Source organism: Sus scrofa, chromosome 6, assembly GCF_000003025.6.
Source record: "Sus scrofa isolate TJ Tabasco breed Duroc chromosome 6, Sscrofa11.1, whole genome shotgun sequence".
Classification (NCBI taxonomy): Eukaryota; Metazoa; Chordata; class Mammalia; order Artiodactyla; family Suidae; genus Sus; species Sus scrofa.
Genome location: NC_010448.4, coordinates 98130696 through 98144021, shown reverse-complemented (window position 1 = coordinate 98144021; position 13326 = coordinate 98130696). Strand labels below are relative to the sequence as shown.

The window sequence follows — 13326 nt, the reverse complement described above, 5'->3', positions numbered from 1 at the left end:
GGCCCACGACCGAGCACAATTAGCCCCGAGTCCTCACCTCCCCTGAGAAGCTGGCTGGGATGGGGGCAGGCAGTGTGGACAGAGTCAGGGCAGCTCAGAGCCTTGGGCCAGCAGGCAATTGGCTGATTTCAGGCATGAGCCCTGGCTGCTTGGTGGCGTTTTTAAAGATGGCATGTGGATCTTCACATGTGACCTTCACAGTGTCATTCATGCAGGCTCTATGCCCACTTTCATCCTAAATTCTACAACAAGACCGGGTGGGGGGCACCTTCTGAGCATGATTTCCTGACTTGGTCAGGTGTCTGGGGACAGAATTCCTTGCTGGACACTCATTAAGCCATGGACTTGTCTGTTGAACCCCCAAGTCTATGAGCCAATCTCGGGCAAGAAGAAAAGCTATAAAACACCACATTAGTCATCATATCTTTCCAGAAGGAGCTGGAGGGGCAGGAAATGTAGAGCAAGGAAACATTCCTGGGCACCTATGCTGGGGAGGAAGCAGGGGCTGAGGTTCAACCTCCCCAAGTCAGTGGAAATGCTAAACCCCTTTCCTCCAGGACCAACTAGTGTCTCTTTTTCCTTAGCCTGAGGCATCAAACTACAGCCGTAATTCCAGATACGTTTTTATTTCTAATAACTTCTAATGATACAACCTCCTGCTACAAGGCCTGACCCGTGCCCAGTTCCAGGCAGGGTTTTCTGTTCTGGTTTTTGAAGAAGCAAAACACATTCCAGGTATCTTGGGCATGGGGCCTCTGACATCTCCAGGAAGATATTTGATCTGTCAGTAAATGCTTATAACATCACAGGGGTTTGGAGCTTGCTAGACCACTTACTCTAAAAAGTGATGGGATTGAGGTTCTGCAGGAAGAACCTGAGTGGTCACACTGACAAGTCTTCAGTCTTCATGATGGTTCAGAAGTTCATGATTGGAACTTCAGAAAACAAGGCGGGTGAGCTCTCAACACAGCCCAGAGTTAGGTGGTCACTACCTGGGTGTTGGGAGCGCCACCTCTCAGAACCAGTGTCCCCCTTATTGGTGAGAGTGTCCCCTGCACGGGTAGCTGGGATAGGCATGGTGCTGTCTTTGTTGGTTGTTTGAAGAACAGGAAGAGCTCCTTCATTCCTGTGCTGTATTTGTGCAGAGAACCCAAGGTTCTCCCAGGGACCACGAAGGAGACATGCACACAGGGAGGAAGCTCGGCTGAATAGGTGATGTTTTCTCAGCCCCTCAGCAGGGCAAGGTAAAGCCCAAGGTGTGGGGAATGTGTGGCTCATTTGAAAAATCTCCCAGTGACTGTGCCTCAGCCCCACTGTGGGGACCAGCAGGATGGCCGTGGGGACCAGCATGATGGCGGTGGGGACCAGCAGGATGGTCATGGGGACTGGCAGGATGGCCGTGGGGACCAGCAGACAGCCGTGGGGACCAGCAGGTTGGCCATGGGGACCAGCAGGACTGGGGCAGCTGCCTTGCCTTCCTGGACCTGCTTTACGGGAGAAGCAGCAGGTGTGAATCCACGGTTTTGTTTTCAATCCATTGGGGAAACACATGAAAGACAGCTTTACTCTGTTGAAGTGCATGCGCTGAACAAACCTGCCCTGACCCCAGGCATCCAGAACCCCCTCCAGCCTGAGTGCCCAGTGAAGGGACTAAAGCATCCTCAGGGGACGTGGCCACGTCTTCGCATGTCAGGAAAGTCTCCCTTGTTATGTGAAGTTGGAGATGCATGGCCTTTCCTGACCACAGGTGCTGGGCTCTGGGTGGGGGAGGGGAGCTGGGGGCACTTTTCCTGGAGGGCCTTTCCTCAGGGGCAAAGCTGGAGATTGGTGGCCTCTGGGGCTGTCATGTCCAGTCTGCCCCCCTCCCCTACATGCTGGCCTCCACTTTGGGAATTTTTGTCACAGAGTCCTTCCATCAGAATGATTCTTAAAACAGCCCTCAGCCTTAATTTAAGCCTTGATGTCAATATAAATTAGTGGGTTCCCAGCATGGAGATTTAGGCCGTGGGGGAGGGGGCGTTTGTGGAGAAGGACTGTTTGCCTGGGAGGGAGCCCCAGAGAGCAACACAGGACTTGTTTGGGCAGGTTTCAGGTTTCAGGACAGTTCAGCCTCAGTGAGGAGACTGGGCTTCCTCCAAGGGCGCTGGCCTGACCCAGAGCCTCAACAGGAGCCCCCAGAGAGGGTGTCAGACTCCGGGGCAGTTGAGGCGGGGCCCTCTGGGAGGCGGGGGTGCGGTTTTCTGGCCCTGGTTCCTCTTCCACAGCCCCACCCTGGGTTCTGTGGGCCCTTCCAGGGAAACTCAGAAGAATCACAGTGCTGCAACTTCTCACTTCAAAAGAAAACGTCCCTTTTATCTCTCTGCTAAGATTAGGAGGCCAGGCACATTGACTTGTGTCTGAATACTTTAAACACTCTTGGGAAAACATAAACAGGATTTATATGAAATGCTTTAATCCCCCCAAAGAGCAGTGAACTCTCCTGAAAGGGCACCAGCCCTCCGAGAGTTGCCTGAGATCATATTTGCTGGTGTCTGTTTCTCACCTGGGCCTTGGCAGTGGCCTAACTTCAATCACAGACCTCTCCCTGGGGCTCCGTGGACACAGGTGCTACACTGGGGACACAGGTGAGCAGAGAAGTCGGGCTATGAGGAGCTCAGGATTCAGCTTTAAAACTCAGACTTTAATGTCAATTGATCTGATTTTTTTTCTGTGGGTGAGTCGAGATGATTCTCACAAAGCCCTGCCATCCACATGTTCCTTAAAATGTAGGTGTGAGTGGAGTTTTGGCAGATGGAATCGTCACTCCATGTGTGTGCTGGGATGGGGCTGTGATTGTGAATTCTTTGGAAAGGAAAGGAGCCCCGACCATTGATGTTGAGTCAACCAGGGCTTTTCCAGCCTCGTAGAATTTAATAGGCCAACAGGTTTCAGGATTTCCTCCTGGAATGGATTTGTTTTGGATGTCGGAATGCAGGTCCAGAGAGGTTAAAATCTTTTTCAGTGTCACACAGCAGCTGTAGCGATGTCCAGTCTGTGTTTCAAGCGGGATGTTTGTGTGTAGGCCCAACACTGTACATTGTGATTACATGTTGACTGCATCATTTCAGGAGACTAAGATCAGCAGTTTACAGACTTCATGGTAGAAAAGACACACACACACACACACACACACACACACGTATACACACACACACATTATTTTTGCAAAGGAAAGGGAAATTGGGGAAAGAAGCGTTGACTCCAACTCTCACATCCTTTGAAGGGAAGCAGGTACTCTGTTCTTTTAAAGTATCCAAAATATTAATTTGTTTTCGTAAAATTACTCAAGTTCTTAAAGTGGAGATGGATTTAAAAGTCAGGTGGGGCAGAGAGGAAATGACTTAAATACCTATTTTTCTTCCCGGTGAGTTAATGTCTCCGCTGTCTGTGTTCTGTTATGTCTTTGGAAATAATAACTTGGAGGTTTACTTTCCTTTTATTTATTTGTCGATTTATTTTTTGGCAGCCCTGCCTGCTGCGTCATGGGGGACCGGGGGCCAGCCTGTCCGGAAGGGATGCACGGGGAGTGTTGTCTGCCTTCTGCATCTGAATGAACATCTGGCAGAAACTCTCAGCCCAGAGCATCTATTTGTTTTTAGAGTGTGGCCGCTATTTTTCTGACAATGCAACTAGTCAGCTTGAGAGCCTCCTGGCCCCTCATCAGTGGAAAAGGACCCAGAGTGTCTTCCTGGTACTTTTTTTCTGTCACCATCGGGGCCTCTGAGCAGTTCCTGGTGGAGCAGTGGTGGCTGGAGGTATTTTAGTGTCACCTGATTCCCAGTGACAGAAGGAAAGCCAGGAGCCCACCTCATGGGGGCGCAGTTCCTCAGGCTGTGTCCCCAGTGACAAAATATAAAGCACACATGAGACGTGCTGGGGGCCTGGACAGGCCTGGAGGGGCCGGCCTGCCTGGTGCTGCTGCGCTGCTGAGCCCCTCCAAGTGGGAAGGGCTTATCTGTCTTAGTCCTGGCCGCTGTGTCACTTCAAATGGGACTTAAAAGCCACGCTCTAAGTGGATTAGGCCTGGAGATTAGCGAGAATATCCTGTGCTGAAAGGCCTGCGTTTCACTCTCTCCTGAGACCCCCATGGCCCATATTTCCAGTGCGTTCACAGCAGCTGCCAAGCAGGCGAACCCGTTGCTGAGAGGGGGTGGGGAGAGGCTGTCCTTTCACGCTGCTGCTTTGTCCCCTCGCTCTGCTCCCCCACAGACCTGACCCATCCCCGTGCCTGGGGCTCAACACCACCCCCCACCAACAAGCTGATGCGTTTCCTGGACCATTGCCAGGCAGGTCAAGACGCTGGAAAGCAGGGCCAAGCGGATCTCTGGAAACGCGAAGTCACTTAGTGCAAAGCCTAGAGGGACTCGTCCACGCTGGGATGTCCTGCTGTTGGTCACTTATCTGGATGTATGTGGTGAAGGGGGAACAGCGGCCCCCAGGAGCTCTGAGGATCTCATTTCCAGGGGCCTCTGTCCTGGCAAAACCCAGCCAGGGACAGAAGGGGCCCTTCTCGGCTCAGAGCTTGGACACGCAGTTGCTCTCAGATGCCAAGGGACAGCCACCATTCCCCAAGGGGCATCTGCTTTAGCCGTGGCCATGGCAGTGGTTGCTTTCACAGCTTCTGCTAGAAGGGCATGGAAGGCTGGGCTACAGGCCTCCCTCGGTGCCTGAGGGATTTCGTCTTCAGGAATTTTCCCTGCAGTTCAGTCCTGTGTCTTCACAGCAACCCTTGAGCCACAGGAAGTTGGCTCCTTGGCGCCAAGAGATCTTGAAACTGGCTGAGGATCGCTGCTAACAGGTGGCAGAGCAAGGGTTCAAACCCAGAGTTTTCTGTTTACCCAGGACTGACTGGCTGCTGTGGTGCCAGCGCAGCCCGCTTACGAGGGTGTGGATTTTCCACTTGGTTGTGGAATCTGGGCTCCCTCTTCCACGATCGCCTCTGCTGTGGCACCTGCCCCGCAGAGGATGGAGGGGGGCCGGGACCACACGTCACAGCCGGCAGGGGGGTGTGCTGGCTCCTTTGCAGCTCCCTCTCTGCGCAAGCGTCTGGGGCTGCGTGAAATTAACTGCAGCCAGAGTCTTGGGGGACCCTGTAGAGAGGACAAAACCTATTTCCCCAGCTTCGTCCAGTCCAATTGCCGCTGGAGGTAGGTGGGCAGATAGTGGATGATGGAAAAAGCTTCAGAGGTTTCTTTCTAGGAAGTCCTTAGGCCTCCCAGTGGGAGCTGGAAGAAGCCCTGACAGTCAGAAGTTAGAACTGCTTAACATAAAAGTGCAGAGGTCCAAGTTGAGTACATCGTCATTTCACAGTGCCGTGGAAGGGAGTAGGTACTCTGACCAATTTTCAAAGAATTAAAATACTATAAACAAATTCTTTAACAAAATGCTATAGAACGCAATCATTCAGAAACACAAATTGATGTGAAGGTTTTCCTAGAGGGAGTGACCTCTGATCTGAGTTTTAAACCTGAACGAGAGTTAGGTGGTCAGAGGAGGACTGGGGGCGGGGAGCACCTTCCAGACAGAGGGAAAAGGAATGCAGGTGAGGACCGGCCCTGAGGAGGAGGAAGCAGAGCCCAGTCTGGTTCCTGGAGTGGGAACCGGGAGGGGGGCAGGGTGGGGCGGGTGACAACATCAGCTTGGTTCCATTAGTCACCCCAGGGAGCTTTACAAATGGACCAGAGTTCAGGTCCCATGACAGAAGGTCCTGATTTAACCGGACTGGGTCCTGGCTGTGTTGTCTGTTTCGGAAGCTTGTTGACTGATGTGCGGCTGTAGGGGCGGGGGCACCAAAGAGCCTTCATAAAGGCCTGGCTCAGAGGCTCTGTGACAGGGAAGGGCCTTCCTTCACAAGTCTGCAGGACTAGCAACAGAGAAACAGGAGATTCATGTTGGAAAGGGTGGTCCACACCAGAGACGGTGAGGGCCTGTGCTGGGGCAGCAGCTTTAGATGGGAGGAAGGGTTCTCAGGAGGTAATGTCAGCAGGAGCCAATGATGCCAAGGGTGTGAAAATGAGGGTTCCAGGTGGGCCCCCCTGCTGAGACCATTGGATCCAGCAGCAAATGCCTGCATTTCAGGTAAACAAGGAGTATATATGGCTTTTAGTATAAGTGTATACCATGCAATATTTGAAACAAACTTAGAAATATATACATTTTCTAAATCTGATTGTCTTTGATCCTGGGCTTAAGGTGGAAACAGTGACCAAACAGGACGCAGAAGGAAAAGCTTTGCAGTTGTGTTGGTGATGAATCTAGGTCTTGATAATAATCGTCGGGGTGGGGGGTGGGGGTCCTGTCCAGTTGGACTTTGGATAAACGTGTCTGCAGTTGGCAGAGTTCTCCAGGCTGAAGTTGCCTGTGCATTTTTGTAGAAGCTGCAACAGTGGAATGTGGATGGAATTTCTCAGGCTTACTAGGTAAAAGGAGGATGTGGTCGCTCAGATGGAACCCGGGTTTCTCAGAGTCGTTTGCTTCTCAGAGCTTCTGTTCCCTACCTGTGATGTGGAGAATAATAAAGCCTGTGTTGGATGCTTGTCCCCATGGGTGACGCCGTGTGAAGGGCTTCGGCCTCTTGCCTGGTCTTTACATTATCAACATTACCCTCATTGTGATTAGTGTCGCTTAACTGGATCGTACAAACCAGTCATCACAGATGGACCAGTATCTATAAAAACGAGTACTTCAAACTATTAGCAAAATAATATTCTTATTAAGAAACAAGTGCAGCGAAAATAACCACAAAACCCCAAACTCTGAATAATTTTAAGGAGTTCACATAGTAGGAGAAATCAGAGGGATAATTCTCTGTTACGATAATCTCAATTTTTATTAATTATAACCTCCAAAGTAAAGAAAGGAAGTTTACAGCCCCCAACACACTCCACCAACAGTTTTCTTTAGCAAAGAGCTTCTTTTCTTTTTATTTATCCTTTCCAGGAAGTAAATGTTTAAAGATATAAGTAATACTCATTTTCTATAGCAGGAGAAAGAATGTTAATTGTCTGAATTGGCCCACAAATGTATACGGATGGGGCATATGCACACAGACACGGACACACATGTGCACACACAGAGATACACGTGTGCACACACACAGACACACGCACACAGACACCCACACACACCTGAGCTCTCTGCACATTTTGTCTGGACACGTTATCCACACAATGAGTCACTGTTTGTTCTGTACATACAGAAGGAAGCAGGACCACCAGGGCTTTTTAATCTTGTACCAAAGGTGGGAAACTAATGCCTTGATGAAAAGAAAAGGGAACATAGAAATGTTTGGAAAAAACTCAAAAAACTAATTCCTCAAAGGACTCCATTTAGCTCATCTTGAATAGTGTAAACAGCTTTAGAGAATCTATATTGGCACATATGTGCAAACACTATTTCAAGCTTCTGTTTGCTGTACATCTTCTGTTTGTATCCCAGTGGTGTCAGAGTGGTGTCCTGACCTGTCCCATCTGTCAGTGACATTGCCAGAGTGTGGAAGGGACCTCTCAGTGTCTTGCTCTACTGTAGCCAATTACTACCAGGTAATAAAGAAGCATAAGACTCAAGTCTGCTCTCTGAGCCCAGATTGGTGTGTGTGTGTGTATGTGTGTGTGGAGTGGGAAGACACTGGTGTAAACCTGTGGAAACTGCCACGCTCCTTCCACACTCATGTACGAAGGGCAACCCCCAGAACCAGACAGCAGCTTGTTCATGTTCCCTCAAGGGTCATGGCAGACCAGCAGGTTGGGGGCAGACAGGCACACAGCCTGCTTCCTGTTGGACCATGCGATGGGGCTCCACCTAACAAAATAGAAAAAAGTGCCAAGCAGGGAGACCCCCAGATTAATCCTGCCTGGGTGGGACCAGTGGGCTTATCCTGAATTTTCCAGCTGATTGCTCATCCAGTCTTAAATGTAGGGGATTAAGAAAAGACACCCATGGCCAGATTTGTTATGGTCCAGTTCTCTCCTGGAAGAATTAGTCTCTGCCTCCTCTGGACGTGCCTCCGTGGTGGCTGGGTCCCTTGTGCATCTATGCAGCCGCAGCCGAGAGCACAGCCCAGTGCCTTGGTGGGTGCACACAGTGGGTGTTTCCTACACATTTGCTGTTTGGTGAATGGGTGTGGCCACTCTAGGAAACACGCATGCCCCGAAGCACAAATTCCCACTCCTACCTTCTGCACCTCCCCCCGCCTCCCCGCCCCTGCCCCATTTCTCTTTGGTAAATGAAGGGGACAGAATATTCAGTGCTGGTAGTTCTGTGTCTTTGTGAGGGAGACTGAGGTGAATTCCAACAGTGGCAACAAAATGTTCCATCTAATCAGATCAGCCAGTGGGTCAGAATTGCAAGGGAACTTCCTATGACTTCAGACTTCCCAAACCATCCACTGGCCCACTGAGAAGACTTCAGCCCAATCCACAGGGCCTCGGACCCCCAGCCAGCTTCACTGAGAAGGGAGCAGCATGCTGTGAGCCCAGGAGGCCCTGTTATTGCGTTTCTGCAACTTCCTCTGTGGTCTCTTCCTATCCGGAGTCCTGTGCGTTCTTTGGAAACAAAAAACAAAAAGTTGTAATAAAGCAAGCAGCATTCAGTAAAGGGCACATAAACATCTTGAAAACAAACCGACCAGATTTCCTTTCCTGACTACCGGTTTAGGAGGTCTGATATGAGTGCTCTTTTGGGAACTGTAATCACATCAACCATCGTTTCACTTAGTTTAGCAGAGAAACTAAACACACACTCTTAGTTTGACGAATTAAACCCACGGAAGAAGATACCAACGTGGGAGCAAGGTGCTGGGAGACTTGGCCCATGTGCACATCTGTTCTCTCCGTGTGATGTCTGACTTCGCTAATTACTCACCTGGCGGAGCCGAGACAACTATGTGGAACCAGTAGACAGTTCCCACATGTTTTCAGATCTGAGGTTTATTCTCAAGTCCAGATAGCATTGTCTTTTATGCTCAGTGCCTCTCTCTTGAGGGAGTCACACTGACATCTGGCACTTGGCAAACTTTCACATATAATTAGGAGCTGAATGTGAGGACAGGAAGGAGTTGGGATCTTTGCCGTGTGTTGGATCCAGACTCAGAGGTGAAGCTGGACTCTCATCCTGGGCCGGGCCCTCAGCCTCCACCTCTCTTTCCCATCCCACTACTCTAGAAAGGAAATAAAAAGAGGAAACCTAAATACTGAAAATCAGCCTTACACGAGGGCTTTACCCACTATGTTTGTACTTACTGACCTGCCCGAGTCAGATGTGCCTCCTCAGAATCCCTGGTGTCAGTTTCCAAGGTCACAGAGGGTCTTCTTTTATTTTATTTATTTATTTGGGTCATGCCTGCAGAAGTCAGAAGTTCCTGGGCCAGGAATTGAACTAGCACCACAGCAGTGACCAGAGCCACAGCAGTGAGAACAGTGAGTCCTTAACCCACTGAGACACCAAGGAGCTCCAAAGAGGGTCTTCTTTACCTGAGAGTGTATATAGAACCACCTGGGTAGGATCTGATTCCTAAAACTTAAGCCCGCCAAGGTGTTTGTTGTTCATGAATAGTTGAAATGAATGAGTGAATTCATCAACTGCAAGTCAACCAAGAACAAATGGATCACCAGCAGCAGACACGTGTCATAGCCTCTGAGAATTCAGAATTGAAAAGGCCTTTTGCCATCACTAATACAAACATTTCCTAATGAACAGAGAAAACATTAAATTTAAATATTCTCTGCATGTGTGTATATATTATACACATGTATATTATAAACATACATGTATGAGTATAAGGCACGGCCGAGTGTTGTGAGCTATTATTACGTTTAAGGACATGCTAGTGACCCCATCCTCGGGGAGCAGGACTGGGCACCAACCCCAGGCTCCAAACTCGCTCGGCCCTGGTGGGTGCCTGCAGACAGCTTTGACTGATATTTGAAATATGCGCTGGCGTGTGGACCCCTCAAGTGCCATTTTCTCTTTGTCACATAGAAACATGTTTCCCTTGGGATGAGCTGCCATGTGTCAGAAGCCTTGCCCAGCTTATGTGGCTGAAAGACTTGGGATATAGGAGGCGAGAGGAGAGAAGGTGAGGCAAACGTGGCCCCGAGCTCTGCCCCCAGGACCTCCCTTTATTTCTGTCTCGACAGAGCCTGGCTTTTGTACTGCCCTTCCCATCCTAGTGAGGAAGGAGAAGGGGGCGGGAAGCGTTGGGGACTCGCCTCTGGTCCCTTCCTTGGGTGGGACCTTGCTGTGATCTGAGCCCCATCAGGTCACCTTACCTCTTGCTGCCACTGTACACCCCAGTCTCATTGCACAGAGCCTGGACCCTCACACCTGGAGCCCTGCTGACCCTCTGTTTCTTAAATCTGAGCATCCTTCAAGTTCAGCTCCCTCAACACCTCACTATGGATCTTCCTCTTGCCGCACCCCCCTCCCCCTGCCCGCAAACACTGTTAAGAATTTACCCATCCCTCTCTGTGCTTCCAGACCATTTCCTGTATGCACTTCTTACCCCCAGGGGAATCCAGGCAGACTGGCTCTTCTCCCCCATCAGCTCCACATGGGTGGGGACCACGGCCGGACCTCCATTCAGTCTTCAGGGCTGAGCCCTGCTTGGGACACGGGGCTGTGAGTGGGATGCATTGTCCTAAAGGTTCTCCTGCCTTCTTACTCCAGGTCCATCTACTTTCTTGATTAATTAATTGGGAGCGGAATTGACTTTGTACACTGTGCATTCACACATGCCGCAGAGGGCTTGCAATTGCCTGTGAATCCAAGATCCTGCCATCTGCTTTCCACTTCCCCACCTCTGGGCTAGAACGTCCAGACAGGTCTTGGAGCTGAGCCTCCAAGGCTGGGTCTCTCCCAGGCCAGCTTTCCCCTGGCCTGGCCTTGGTGGCCAAGGTGGGCCGGAGTTGGTTCCCGTGTGCAGAGAAGCCCCCCACCCCTCCCCGTCGCCAACTACAGCTTAACACTCTGGGAGACCCACAGAAACAACTTCCTGAGGGCTCTGAAAAGTGGCGAAGCAGGCAGATGGTGGGTGGACACAGACTTGGAAATGTGCCCCCCTCAACCACGGCCCTGTCACGGGACGTGGAGAACTTTAGCAGGAGCACTTGCCAGAGGAACTGGGAGGGTGAGGCAGAAAATCCGGAGGCCCCCTGACTCTAAGTGCAAGTCCACACAGGTCTCAGCCTAACCCTGACCCACCCATGCAAAGGCCCGACCCCAAAGGACGTAATGGGCGTATTAATTTCCTGGGGCTGCTGTAAACACTGCTGCCATCAGGGTGGCTTAAACCAAAGAGCTGTATTCTCTCCCAGTTCTGGAATCTGTTCTGGAGCCAGAAGCCTGAGGTCAGTTTTCACTTTTTGTTAATTGGACTTCATCAAAACTAATTATCATTATTATTTTTTGCTTTTTTGAAGATACCATGAGAACATAAAAAAGCAAGCCTCAGACTGGGAGAAAACATGGACGGATTTGTAAGGAGACATATTAAGAACTCTTGCACCTTGATGACTAATAACCCAAAGAAAAAATGGGCCAAAGACCAGGACACTTACAAAGAAGGTGCACAAATGTCTGAGCAAGTGAAGTGATGCTCAGGGAAAGATGAAGGAAATGGCAGCAAAATACCACCACGCGCTCGTTGGCTTGGCTGCAGTTAAATTAACTCCAAGTGCTGGTGAGGACAGGGAGCAGCTTGCCGGTGGGGATGAGAGAAGGCAGAGTGTTTTGAAAACATTTTGGCAGGTCCTTTAAAAGTGAATTGTACACGAAATCTGTGACCCAACCCAGCCTTCCCAGTCCTAAGTCAAGTTACTCAAGAGAAACAGACAGGTGTGTCCAGGACATGAATGTTCATTGCAGCTTCGTTTTAAGTAGCCCAAAGAGGAAACAACCCACATGTTCATTCTAAGGGTAAGTGAAAACCCATTTCTCCGTTTCTATAAATAGGCCACAGAACCATTTTCCCTTTCTTGAGTGTTTTCTGGGAGACACAGCAAGTCTCGTCCTTGCTCTGTTTGAAGAGTCCGTCTCTCCAGGAAGGAGCTGGGCTCCAGCGTTATGGGGAAAGGTGTTTCTCTACCCAAGCAGACGGACTCAGGAATGAGCTCCAGGCTCCTTCATGGGAAATGTGACACCGAGTGGAGCGGTGGTTTAGTCTCTGGGAGATAAGAGAAATGATTGTTCTTTCTTTTCCTTGGCTTCGTCAATATATCAGATTTTCCCCCGACTTTGTAGTCATTCTCCAGCTGCAGTACATGCACGTAAATCTGTTGATGTTTGATCCACAATGAAGTGTGTTCCTGGTTCTTCTACTGGTGAGGAGGGTCTTTCATCAGCCCTATTGCTTTACTTCCCAGCCCCACCCACAGGTGAGCAGATAAGCAAACTGTTGTCCATCCAGACCGTGGTACATGCTCAGCAAGAGAAAAAGAAGGCATTTTTTTGAAAACTGAAGTATAGTTGATTTAAAATATTGTGTTAGTTTCAGGTGTACAGCAAAGTGATTCAATTTTAAATATATTCTTTTTCAGAATTTTTTTCCCTTAAAGATTATTACAAGATATTGAGTAGAGTTCCCTGTGCTATGCAATAGGTACTTGTTGTTTATTTTACGTATAGAAGTGTGTATCTGTGAATCCCAACCTCCTAATTTATCCCTCCCCCTCTTCACCCTTTGGTAACTATAAGTTTGTTTTCTACATCTGTGGGTCTATTTCTGTTTTGTAAATATGTTCACTTGTATCTTTTTTCCCAGATTCCACATTTAGGCAGTATGGTATGATCATTGTCTCTCTCTGTCTGACTTATTTCCCTTAGTATGATCATCTCAACTATTAATTCATGCATCGGCGTGAATGAATTTCAAAGAGCTGTGTTGAAGCCGGACTGTGTGCCTGGTCCCTCCAACCCGGCCTCTGGCCTCAGCTGCTTTGGTTTTTCAGGGCTGAACTCTTGGTCCAGAAGCAGCCACTTAGTTCCCTCAGTTTATCTTATCTGCAGACAAGTTTTCACAGCCAAAGTGGAATTCATATTTGGGGCAGTGGGGGGTGGGGTGGGATTCAGACTTCAATCTCATCATTTAAAAAATACCTCTACAAGTATCCAGGGTTCTGCTTCAACCTGGAGCCAGCCATCCTGGGAACAGGTACGGCCTAAAAGCTGCCTCTTCTTCATCTGGGGACTTTCTTAAAAATCGCTCCCTGGATGCCCATGGGAATCGAGATTCAGTGGACCCGAGATGGTGATGGGAAGCTATATTTTCATGAGGGGTCAGGTTACTGTGAC

At 49.5% G+C, this 13326-nt stretch overlaps 1 long non-coding RNA gene across 1 annotated transcript; it reads left to right on the top strand.

Annotated features, from left to right (window-relative positions):
• Positions 1836 to 12295, top strand: LOC110261165. The gene is made up of 3 exons (XR_002344999.1): positions 1836 to 2624; positions 10018 to 10114; positions 11457 to 12295. It is a non-coding gene; the product is annotated as an uncharacterized LOC110261165 (long non-coding RNA).